Source organism: Anopheles arabiensis, chromosome 2 (genome assembly GCF_016920715.1).
Source record: "Anopheles arabiensis isolate DONGOLA chromosome 2, AaraD3, whole genome shotgun sequence".
Classification (NCBI taxonomy): Eukaryota; Metazoa; Arthropoda; class Insecta; order Diptera; family Culicidae; genus Anopheles; species Anopheles arabiensis.
The window spans coordinates 18,847,648-18,860,810 of NC_053517.1; positions in this window are offsets into that span (position 1 = coordinate 18,847,648).

Sequence of the window (13,163 nt, forward strand, 5' to 3'; positions counted from 1 at the left end):
TTCAATGATTAAAAAAAATTAAATTTTTTCCTTCAAATTCTAGATATATATACAGGCGTCTTCCGAGTTACGACCCCCTCGAGTTACGACGATTCGCAGATACGACGATTTTGATTTTGACAGTTAAAAGTTGTCATTGACAAGAAATTGATATATTTTTTTGAATATCGACTTTCGACTATATCGTTTTTCGACTTACGCCTTGCTTTGGGACATTTTTTCGGTCCCAAATACTGTCGTATCTCGGGGGACACCTGTATATACATCAGTATTTCTGGTCACTTTGCACACAGGGCAAGGCGAGCTTTTTGGCGGCCACCGTCGCAAAACCGTCGCAAAACGTCAAAACCGGCGTCGCATGTACTGCAAACCGACGTCGCCAGCGAGCGAAACTCGCAACGATTTCGAGGCGCTGGCGACGGTCGTTTTTGACGTTTTGCGACGGTTATTGACCTTTCGAGCAAGCTTTTGCCCTGCGAGCCAGTGTGGCCAGATTATATTGGCAGATTTCGGCAGGAGCACTGTTGAGAACGCAACCATTTAAATTTAATCAATTAGGGTAACTGTACCAGTTTTCGGCAGGCTAGTGCAGCAGTTTCACAAAAATTGCTCACACATCAATATTTTTCATTATTTTTCTTGAAAGTGTTGTTATTCTGGTTGATAAACTATCATAGTATGTTACAATATTTTTTATTTGCCGGTTCAAAGCCCTTTTTCATAAATATTCGTGAAAATGCAAACATTGATTTTGCTCCTATTTTCGGCAGTTTGTTCTTATTTTCGGCAGGTTGTGTTCCTATTTTCGGCAGCGCGAATACGGGTCAGAAAATGTTTGTATCAATGTGAATATGTACAAAAAATTTTTTAAAGCAATTTAACACTCTTACTCTCCTAAGATTGGTGTTAAAAAGCACTTTAATTATTAATTTTATGTTGCTTTTTTTGGCACGTTTTGACAGCCATTTTGATGCGACGTTTAAACAGAGCAGCCATTGACAGTTTGATGGTTATAGCGTACGGTGTGAACTGGCTTACATATATTTATTTTTCTCTTAAGTTAGTGCATTGTTTGTCGTACAATTGGTGATATTTGGTACAAGAAAGGTCATATTATGTGTCGACATACGCATTGTAGTGTTCTGATCAATTTTAAAAGGAATATTCAGCCAAATTCAAAGTGTGTTATTGTTCCGAGTTTCGGCAGGAGCCCACAACATTGAGCTGTCAAAAATGAACATTTACTGTGTACCTATTTTCGGCAGCATTTAAAGTGAAAAAATAACCTGTTTATCGTGATTTTAAAATTCCGAACAAGTTAGAATAAATTAAATAAGCATAAAATCTTTAATATACACCACTTTTTCATTGTTTTACTGTTCTGATTGTCTTAGTCACAAAACCTGCCGAACGATTGGCTGACAGCAAAGCTGCCGAAAAAAAGCACTTTTTTTTTGATATTTTGGAAAATACGTAATGAAATGGTGTGAAACTTCGTATGTGAATATCAAATAAGTACACCTTCACTACAAAATTGTATTTTGTGAAATTTTTTACCGCATTTGTGAAGAATTTCACGTTTTTAGCTACCCTGCCGAAAATAGGTACACTGCCGAAAACTGGTACAGTTACCCTATTTTAACGATCAATTTCTTCTTCATTTTCTTCAATTTCTGAGGAAAATACAATGAAACAGCTCGAGCGAGCGTTCTTTTTAGTGGTACTCACTGGCGCTCTGCCTCGTACATTTTAAAGGCATGCAATAGAGCGCATTCTCTCCGTGGTAGCGCTCCATCCGCCATTTTTAATTTTCAGCCCAAAACAACGGACTTCGGATCCGATCTTGGGATGGACCCCCACCGTGTGTTTGTACCTACCCCTCGACTGAAAATTTAATTCTCTTTGTCTGTCAGGTGAGCTTAAACCGCGGACAGCGAGATTCAAATTCAAATTTAAATAATTTTCTTTGACGAGCAATTCTCGGAATCCCCACAAGTGACATGTTCTACTTATTAGGAACATTAAATTTTAACGGATAAAACTAAAAAGTGCCAGGCAAACAAACGTGCATCAGCGCGATAAGTAACAAATGAGGATAGCGATCCTTGAAACAGCAACCCAAGCGCCACAGATTAAGCTTAAACGACTGAAAAATTAAATATCTGTGATTTTCGGTAGGATAAATGGAAAATCGGTAGTTTTAGGGCGGTCATCTGTGAATCGGTAGGCATATAAAAAATCGGTAGGAATACAGATAAATCGGTATTTCTGGTCACTCTGCTTGCTGCATGCACCGTGAACTGTGCAAGCTGTCATCGTCAAGCGGCCAAGGTGAATGGCGGCCGCCCGCAAAGGTACGCGCGACTTTCGTCAAGTTTGTTCGAACACATTTAAACGCTTCGTTCAAAAACCGTTGCCACCCTGGCGAACGCAACACACACCTTGGGGGAAAATCGTGAACCTTTCGTGTTTTCGTTGACTTTTTTCTGCTTTTCTTGACAGATTGTGTTTCTCTTTCATTGGAGTGAAATTAAACATTTGAAAAAACGCAGAAAAAGTAACATTTTCTAAGCGTAACATTCTACTTTATTCGCTGCACAATGGAAACCATCAAGCTGAAGACGAAGGACGGTAAAATAATCACCGCCAAGCGACACCTGCTGAAGAAATCATCCGTGCTGGAAAAGAAGCTGGAGGAGCTGGCGGAGGAAGCATCCTCGGAAGCCGGTACCATCATGAACGTTCCGGAAGCGGACGAAAACTCTTTGCGCAACATTCTTCAGTGGCTGGAACGGTGCGAGCGAACGACCGAATCGGAGGGAAGCAGAACCATCGACGCCAGCGAAGAGGCGGAGATTCCCAACAACCAGGAGCAGAACATGGATCGGAACACGGGCAGCGGTGAGACCGGCTCCACATTTGACAAGGAGTATTTCACCAACTTTCGTCAGTTTTGTGTGATGATTGCTGTGGCAAACCGGCTGCGGGTGCAGGAGTTTGTGGATGCTGCCGTGCGCTTCGTAATCGAATGGAAGCAGAACAAAGGCTTGGACGAGATACGCGGGCTGCTGGAGCGACAGGAACTATCGGTTCGCCCCCGGAATCCGGCAGCAACTGATAGCAGCGGTGAGCAAATGTAAGGTTGGCTAGATGATAGTGCTGTAGCCCCGTTTGCACATTCTGCATCATTGTTACTACTTTCGATAATACATGGCCTTTGAAATGTATACATAAACAAACCGGCAGGCCCAGTAGAAGAAATTGGGTCGTTGGCAAAATTTAATGTTTTGTTTCTGGTTTTGCAATCCAAACAATGGAGGCGTACCGTTTGGAGACGGGGACAAGCATTACGCAACAACGTTCAAAAAGCAAAATAGGCCATAAAACGTATGATAATAATCACGCGTGTCGTCGGATCGCGCACAAAAACGATGCGTGCTTGAGATGGATCTTGATTCCTGATTAGCAACAGATGGCAACATTTTTGGCGCTCCGTAGTGGCAACCCTGCAAGCACAATGACAACCCGCGGTGTAGTACCCCGATCAGCAACTGAATATAAAGAAAGTTGGAAAGGGGGGGCTGGTTTTCGCTGGTCCTTTCCAGCAAACCGCGTGGCTGCGATTGTGTGGGCGATGGCAGTGTGTCTTTGAAGGGATCGAAAACAAACAGCAACGAGGGTTTGGATGCTTCTACAGGTTGCGCAACTGGTGAGTTCATGCAATGAAGTGATTTGTAAAGTTGTTTCACGGGTCGATCTACTTATTTGTCTTCGCTACCCTGAATTGTACCAAGCTCAGTGAGCTTAACCTCTCCATGTACAAGACACAATTTAAAGTGTTCCCCCTTTATGCATTGTAACCAATATCGTGATTGCATGCAATTCACACATACACACACATCCACATATTAACCGAACAGCAGCACCTGGGCAGGATGGGAGCAGCATCACGGAAGCGGTTTGCCTTCCGGTGGAATGATTCAATTAAGCGTGCCACACATCAGCACACCAACCGGCACGTGTTGTTGCATTTCCCGCGGCCGGGGAAAACAAGGAGCCAAACCGGGTCGAGAGCCACGAGTCGTTGTGAGCCACGGGTTTTTCTTTTGTCGCCAGTGACCGTTTGCATTGCCTGTGCACGTTCAATTGAAACTCGATCATCATTAGCCCGTTGTTCGTCAGCGTATTGCGCGTGTTGTTCATTCAATTACGGTGGACCGGTAAAAGCTTCTCTTATGAGGCGGTGCTGATGTTGGCAAGGGAAAGGAATGCATTAGTTAAGATAATCGGTTCACGTGCGTCGGCTTAAGCAAGCAGTGAATGCTTCGTTTAGATAGTGGTCTTGAGTCGCTCATGTTTGCCTCAATTGAACGGACAAAGGTCATTGAGGCAAGGGTTAAAAGGAGCGCTAAGCCGGTGCTGCATTATTCTGATTCGCCTGCTAGTGCCGTTCTTGCATCACTTGAATCAATGCATCATCAAAAAACAAATCATCAGCCACACCCATTGCAACTAAACAAAGGATACACTTTCATTGCGCACCCTTTCGATTGGATCGACCACACGTGTCGATTGCATCACGCGAACGGGGCCCCACAATGTACCTGCATTCATACCTTAACCGGAATCGATCGGAAACGATGGCCCGAAGGCTCCGAAGGGAGAAGGGCGAGTCCGACAGCCACTCCCGCGCCACTCGTTCGCCGGTAGCAGGAAGCTTTACGGTATGAGTTCTTTCTCTTATCCCGCTCTTCTCTTTTGCCACTGGCTGGACTGGTGAATGAAATGGTCAGGAGACCCTTTGGGCCACCTAGCCTGGAGGGAAATGTGTATTACGCACGTAGCGTGTGTGTGCCGTTTGACGGTCGCCCGATTCCGCAACAATCGGTCGGGACAGGAAAATAATTTGCAGAAAGTTAATTTTTTGGCTCATTTAGATGAGGAGGTGAGGGAAGCTTCTCCCCAAACACAGCGCCAATGTGTTGTTTGTTGTTGGTTAGCGGCTAGCCTGAATTTCGCAAACCATTTCACAAAAGCGCCCCGGTTACACATGTGCGCTTTAGGCTATTTAATGCCGCCAATGGGTCTCGGTTTTTGTTTAATTTCTCGAACGCTGGTTTAAAAAAAACTCATTCAACAAACGACGATACTGCCAGCCCAGGCCAGCCGCCGGCACCAGGTGGTCTGGATGGTTCGTTCGCTCTTTTCGGCTGGCGTTAGTGCAAGGAAGCACACGGCGAAAGAAAATTAAACTATCCTCACGTATGTGCTGTTCCAGTTTGTCGCAAGCTTACCCTGGAGTGCGATGAATCGGTTTTCGGTTGTGCATTTGAATGTTTGGTTGTGCTGCTGCTAATACTGCCCTCGGGGTGAACGCTTTATGGGGTCGTTTTGGGTTTTTTTTTTCTCGCTGCTTACTTTAGACGCCCGGGACACATTTAGGGGCCCGAAATATGTGACAAATTTGAGCATTACGATAAAAAATAGAGTTGGATCTTACCTAACTGTAACAAATCAGTCATGCAGTCATGAAATAATGCGTTCCTCCGTGCGGTGGACGTTAAGCAATGTGCATTTTTAAAGCATTTTAAGGCAGCTTTTTTGTATATTAACTGTTTAAACCGTTGGCTGGAATTTCCCCTTCAAAATCCCACGCCTTGGTGCATCCTGCTAGAGTATGTCTTGCGGATTGCATACATTTGGGTTAATGTGTCAAGGATGTTTGTAAAAGGATCCTTTGCGTTGAGCAAAAAGTCGCCTAAATGTATGCTAATTTCCTTGTAAATATATCATTTTTTCTCCAAAAACGCGGTTTTCGCATGAAACTGTCTTAAAAAATGGGGAATAAGCCAATAAATTAAACAAAATAAAACATTTTTCCACCTGTTAAAATGTACCGCAACGACACACTGCAACCATCCTAAAAGCCGTTTCGAGCGCTTGCTCAAGCGACTAAATACAGCATGCCTTTCATTATGAGTGGAGGAATTCCTTCCCTTGTTTACGACGCGGTGCCAATCTTTACACACTTCCTCATCACTGCTGCTCCCGCAAAACGGTCGGTGCTTTGGAATGTTTCATTTCGCGCAAACACACGCAAAACACACACACATACAGGCGGCGTGAGGAAATGAGGAGGAAAAGCATGTGGACGGTTCGCAACACTTATCTGTCGATTTGGTCGGACGGTTGACTTTTTTTTTTCTTCTCTCTCTCTCTCTTCCATATCTCAGCGAGGTACAACTTTCGATGAGTGACAGAAAGCAGGTACGATTGGTTCCCGGGTCCCGGGTGTTTGGGAGCTGTTTGCCGTCCGTTGGCAGATCGTTAGCATTGGCCTGACGGGTCTCGAAACTTCAGCAACCCCAGCACAACCTATGCTTGCCGGCCGGGAAAATCCCATTTGATTGATACGATCTAATCAATCATCTCTCCGCGATGATCTCTTTTTTTACACCACATTTCCTCTCCTTCACGTTTCCCCGCTTTGTACGATTCGCCACGCGCGCGGCTCATGATCGAAAGTGATCCACGCGGCCGGGTTACGATCCGTTCGCCGCCAAGGGTGGTGCGTGTGGCTGTGTCGTACAGATGTCAAAAAGTAAGTAGATAAAATGCAAAGCAAATCCGTTACCAGAGCAAAAGCCGGGGAACGCTAACACAGACGTCAGTGTGCCCCAGTTGCTACCAGCAGCACGAGTCAGCAGTAGTAGCCGGCCTCTAGGCGACCTTTCCCATCCTGCCATAAAAAAAACATTGAATTGCGGCCGTTTTTTTGTTGTTGATAATTTTCATAACACGTTACACGTCCGAACCAATTTCACCGGAACAGACTCGCACATCGAAGTGAGGGATGGAGACTAGACACACACACAAAAAAACATGCTGACAGTGTATGACACAGTCGAAAATTCGTTCCCGGCACTCAACACACCACTGGCAACGGAAGACTATTATTTTCTGCTTTTGTTAACACATTTCGTCGTCGTGTAAAGGAAGGCGGAAGCGAATTGTCCTTGTAAAAATTGCTCTTCAAATAAGCAACTAAACTGAAGCACACCACACCTTATGAAGCATGCTAAATTATTGGTGTACAGCACAAATGAGCAAGTTGTAACGGCAGTAAATTACACGCAATAACGGAAGGCTGCTTGGTTTTAGTTTCTAATTTGAGTGCCAAATTAAACCACAATGCTCGCTCGGGATGCATACTGCAATCAGATGCAGAAGACAATCGCGTTGATTGATTAAAGCTGAGAGACACCATTTATTGGAATATGAATGGAAAGCGCACCCACCATGCTACCGTGTCTGAGTGAGTGATATGGGACTTCAACATGTAACGGCCAATGGAACGGCGATTATGTAAACTGAGAAGAAAGAAAGGGCGCGAGCAAAACTAAAACACTGGCCGAATGCTGATTGGTGTGTATTAATCATACTTACACACGTGATTGATACGTTCGTTAGAGATATTATAAAATTATTTTCATGCCGGCCGTTCCGAAGCTCCCCCTTCGGTGGCGTTTGGTAATGATCGTTTGCGGTAGGGAAGCTGTTTTAATTTTTATTTTTCTGTGACCACTTTTCTACCTCACATGCGTGCTGTGTTGTGGCTAACCGTCTAATCAATAGAAAGAGAAAGAAAGACTGCAATAGAAAGAGAGAAAGAAAGTGAGAGCTTTCCAAAATGACACAAAATCATTGGCAACTTTGATTAAAATGCAAAACGGAGCCTTTTTTACAATGTTGACGATCGCGTTGATTGATGATTTTACAAATAAAGCGCAACCACACCGCACGCACACACAGATCATCAGTGTTCTTCTTTAGTAGCGAGTGTCGTTAGCATGTTTTTGTTGTTGCTGTTGCTTTCGGTTGTGCGAAATAGTGATGTGCTCTTTGGAGCGCACCCACGATCCGACTCCGGCTATTGTTTGTCCGATTTAGACTCCGGCAAAATCCGAACCACTAGTTCCGCTCGGAGTCGTTCAAAGTCACTCGAAGTCGCCTGAAGTCGTTTGGAGTCGGAGTCATCTGGAGTTATCTGGAGTCGTCGTTCGAAGTCCGTCGGAGTCGATCGAAATAGTCGGAGTCGTCCGGAGTCGATCGGAGTCATTCGGAGTCATCTAGAGTCAATCGGAGTCGACCGGAATCGGAATCGGTCAGAGTCAACAGGAGCCGTGTGGTTTAATGTGCTTGTGATCAGGCATTTCATTTCGTTTTGTTTTTTGTCTTTCACTTTGCGCGTGAACTTCGTATACAGGCCTTTGTTCCGAAGGCAGACCTGGATGACTTCGAACGACTCCGAACGACTCTGGTCGACTCCGACTCCCAATAACTAACCTCCAATAACTCTCAATAACTTTGAACGACTCCGAACGATTTTGGATGACTCCGACTCCCAATAACTCCCAACAATTCCGAAAGACTCTGAACGACTCTGGACGATTCCGAACGAATCCGGACATCTCCGAACGACTCCGGACGACTCCGAATGTCTCCGAACGACTCCGAACGACTCTGGATGACTCCGAACGACTCCGGAAGACTCCGAACGACTCTGGATGACTCTGAATGACTCCCAGTAACTCCCAATAACTCCGAACGACTCTGGATGACTCCGACTCTCAATAACTCCCAATAACTCCACACGACTCCGAACGACTCAGGATAACTCCGACTCCGAATAATTCCCAATAACTCCGAAAAACTCCTGACGACTCCGAACGAATCTGGATGCCTTCGACTCCCAATAACTTCCAATAACTCCGAACGATTCTGAACGACTCTGGATGACTCCGACTCCGAATAACTTCTAATAACTCCGAAAGACTTCGGACGTCTCCGAACGACTCCGGACGACTCCGAATGACGCTGGGAGCCGATTCCGAATGTATCGGTGTCGGATCGGAGTTGACACCGGATTTTTGCCAACTTTAACCATCACTAGTGCGAAACATCAACTTTTTGGCACACTTTCAAACGTGTTTGTGACGCCTGAAGGCCGCGTGAAGAGGTACAAGCGCAGCACGGAGCGAGTAGCATCAATCAACCAAATTCGAACCGTTTTTTTGTTAATCATTTTTGGACAGGGAATGGGAATGAACCAAAATTCAAACAAAAAATGCCCCCGAGAGAAAAAAAAAAAAATAAAAACTACAACCCCCAAAAATCTTCTTTCGTGTGAAGGCGTTACCAGCAGCCGGCCTCCCGGGCGTGTGCCGTGTGGCCACACACGGGGCGTAGGTGTTAAAAAGGGGTACCGGTACCTGACGAGGTGCGTCTCTGGGGATGGATCGAGAGTCAAACCTGAATCACGTGCTCGGGATTGCTTCCAGCGTTTAAATTTCGGATCGATCGCCCTTACCTTTGCGTCGTTGGGATGAATGTAGCTCGCACTCAATAATAAGGGTTTAAATTCCAACACCAACAAACAGAAAAAAGGAGGGCACATTGTGGCGCAGAGATTCCATTTCACCGCCGGCTATTGGTGCGTCTGGGTGGCTCAGCCAGGCCCGTTTCGTCATACACCCATCTAGACGTACACGCACCCTATTGCGGCTTGCGCTTGTTACACTCTACAGCTCTAACCACCAAATTACTTCACCCTCCTCACCTGCGCCACACTCGCTACTCCATCTCATCCCATTCTCGTTCCAGAGCCATTTGCTGATGAATAAATTAAGCGTAAACTCGCGAATAATCGTTTCCACTGCTGTCAAAGTAAATCTGCTCGCTGGATGTCAGCTCTGGGTTGAGCGGGCGCGCGTGCGCGCCATTGAATAAGGAACCGCTTAGGTGAACTTTCTTCGGCACTCAAAGGGGCTAAAAAAAAACAACACATACTGTACCCAAATCATGTCCCCGGCTTTGGAACATTGGGACAAAATTGGTACGCCTGTTCCCGGCGTGACAGTTCGGCCCGGTCGGATTCGGATTGCGCAACAAATTAGAGCAGCGAGTTTGCTGCGGAGATGTAAAGAGCTTTTGGCGCATGTGGCACACACACACACACACACACACTTGCTTTTACCAAACCATCATCATCGCGAACGGGGCAGACGGCGTGTGCCACGGCTCGATGGTGGAGGCTAAAATAATTAGAGTCGCGTTTTAAAATCGCAAGCAAATTAAAACTCACCAGCAGCACCCCAAAGCAGCGGTCGGTCCAGGCGGGCGCACACAAACCATTTCGCCTTTCTTTCAGTGCTCCCTCTATTTCCTTTCTTTCTGCACATATGTGTGTGCGTTGTTTGTGTGCTGTTTTTCAATCAACCCTCGTTTTGCAGGCAAACCAATAATTGTAATGCCACTAGCCCGGGCAGGGCCGGAATAGGATCCGTGCTGAGAAGGAGATGGCGAAGGCTCATTTCGTTGACGAATTACTGCGACCGATCATTACGAGCTTCAGTGTCCGATGGTGGTGGTGGTGGTGGTGCTGGTGGTCCCTGTGCGTAGAGGGAAGCCGCCTTTTACCCACTTTATGTTCTGCATGCAAACCGAAAAGGGACAGCATTGCGTGTAGAAGCAATTTGGGTTGCGATGGGACTTTTGCCCTAAGGGCAGTCTAAAACCGATCCGTTTTCATTTTTTTTTTGTTTTTCCTGATGGCGCAATTGAGGAGAAGAGCATCATTTTTGTTTGTGGGGTTTTTGTTGCTGTATTTGGATGTATTCAAATCCGCACTCCACGTGAAAGAATGAGTGTAGCACAAGCCTTTCACGGAGCAGTTTTTTTAAAATGCATTTACGCACTGGGGAGCATCGATGGCTGTCGAGGTCGTTTGCTGATTCGAAGGGCTGACTTTACTTTCGTTCAGGTGCGCCGGACTCCGATCTCCTGGCCAATAGTTGCAGCATTTTACGAGTTCAGTAAAGAAAAATGGCAAACATCTCTTCGTTGGTGGTACTGTGCAGGCAAGACGATTGTTTTATGAGCTCGCGTTTACTGTCTAAGCTTGTGCAGCTAGCGATGAAAGTAGTCATGAGGAAGGTTTTCTAGCTTTATTTAACAACTAACCGTTCTTGGAGGCCTCCTGGATAATTACTCCAGCTCCCGGAAAAGCCGCAGCCGGATCAAATTTCATTTCGCTTGGCTATGAGGTCTGATAATTTACCACCTTCCCATTAAAGTCGTAATGAACATGTTCCAAATATTATTGATTTCTAACACACTCTAATCAATTTGGCATGGCATAATAAGTGGTCCTGGCCGACAGAGTTTTTCTTACGTAACGGCATGCATTCCCACGCTAAACACAGAATGACAAGTGCTGGGCAAAGGCAAAGAAAACCAAGACCAAGAGCAAACTTATTGCTTCCTTCCGTCCCGGCACGTCGGTGGCGTACTACTCTGCTGACGTAATGCGCTTCCCGGTTTGCACTTGATTTGTTCTGTCTGTGCGCTGCCCTCCAACCCGCTCAGGCTTGGTGGGACTCCTAAAAGGGGGCACTCAGCATGCCGCCTCGGCCGCGACCGGTGGCAACTGTGCTCGGGGGACACTTTTACCTTCTATTACTCAACCTGCCAATCCCGCGCGGCGTGGTGGACTTTGCGCATTTTTATTATGCTCCGTTGATGATTAAAGCTAGGTTAAGGGGTTTGTTTTTTGTTTGCGTGTATGTGTGTATGTCTCTGTGTGTATCACTTCATTTCTCCAGAGCTTTCGCAAACTGATCGGGCGTTGGATGTGAAAATAAATGGATATCTTTCATCGCGGGCACGTACACGTCCGTGGGGGGAATGTTTTGTCAGGTATATGAGCGATAGAGAAAGAGCAAGAGAGAGAGAGGAAGGCAAAACGCACCCCAAAAAAACGACGCAAAATCGGAACAGACCCCCCTTATTCTCTCCCCTACTTCGCTTGGTTGACTGTCCCGCCGGCGGCGATACGATCGAATCCCGAGCCGATGGACCGATGAGGAAGGAAAGGGGTCCGGACAGGAACCCACAGAACCAGTGCAAACAAGTGTCCCGAAGCAACAGCAAACGCCCCGGCTGGTGAAGGGGCGAGGTTCAACTCCCGGAGCGCCAATGCCAATGGAACGTGAGCGGCAGCTTCTGCGGGAAGCCTGTCTGCGCTGGAAGCTGTTTGCGATGAGATGACGAAGTGGTGGACGAAAGGAAACAATACGCAATCGCAAGGGAGTTGCAGGATGCAATGAAAAGGGGTCGGGCGGGCGGTGGAAAGAGAGCGACAGAGAGCGAAGAAAGTACAATCCCGGAGACCGGTTGGTTGAGAAGAAATGGGAGTAAGTATGAATTAACCCTTGAAGCGAAAATGCGTACAGGTGCTAATGATTGATTTTCGTTGCAGTTATTCTCTCTTTCATTCTTTCAAGTTCGCGGCAGTTCGATGTCAGTATTATGACGTGATCTTCTCAACAAAGCTGGTCGATACAGCAGTCCAAATGGATATGGTAGACTCTGCGAGTAGGGCTAAAGGTTCATATGAACCGGTTCGAAGGACCAAATCTTACCTCGCTGCATGGTGATCCGGTTCGAAGGACCACATGGCGCATGGCGCATGAGGTGAGATCGACTTAACTAAATTCCATTGAACAAATATGATTGATAACAACCTAAAGCTAAGCTCTTTCGGTCATTCGAAATATGATCAAATTAAAATAAGTCTATAAAAATATCCAATTTACATATGTTGTACTACATTACGCTACTAAAAGGGTTTCAGACCGTCCGGCATGTGCTACAGATCGTGGACAGCCAATCCACCATCCACCTGGGGGTAGCAAAAGAGAGCAACCGCGGTGCAAACGTACGTATCGCAGTGCAACCTTAAGAGAAAGAGCGCGCGCCAAAGACCTTGCCCTCATGCGGGCCATGAGTGTGGTTGCATGTGTCTGCCCTTCTTGTTCCGAGCCACATGGCGGCGTGTGTGCATGGGACAAACTGGACAAAAGAGACACCGCGGTGTTGTGTTCTCCGCCGAAGGAGAGTAAAAGTGTATGAAAACGAAAGCAAAACCTGGGGACCGGAGCGAAGCAAATATAGGCGCGAGCGTTGCCAGCCTCCAGTGCCGGCAGGTTTGGGCCGCAGGTGGCGACGACGGTGACGGTTGCGGTTTTGTGGTTTTGCGCGCGCCGGAACGGATATAAATTGCCCCTGCACCCTATCGGACTGTTTTAGTTCGGTGCCTTCGG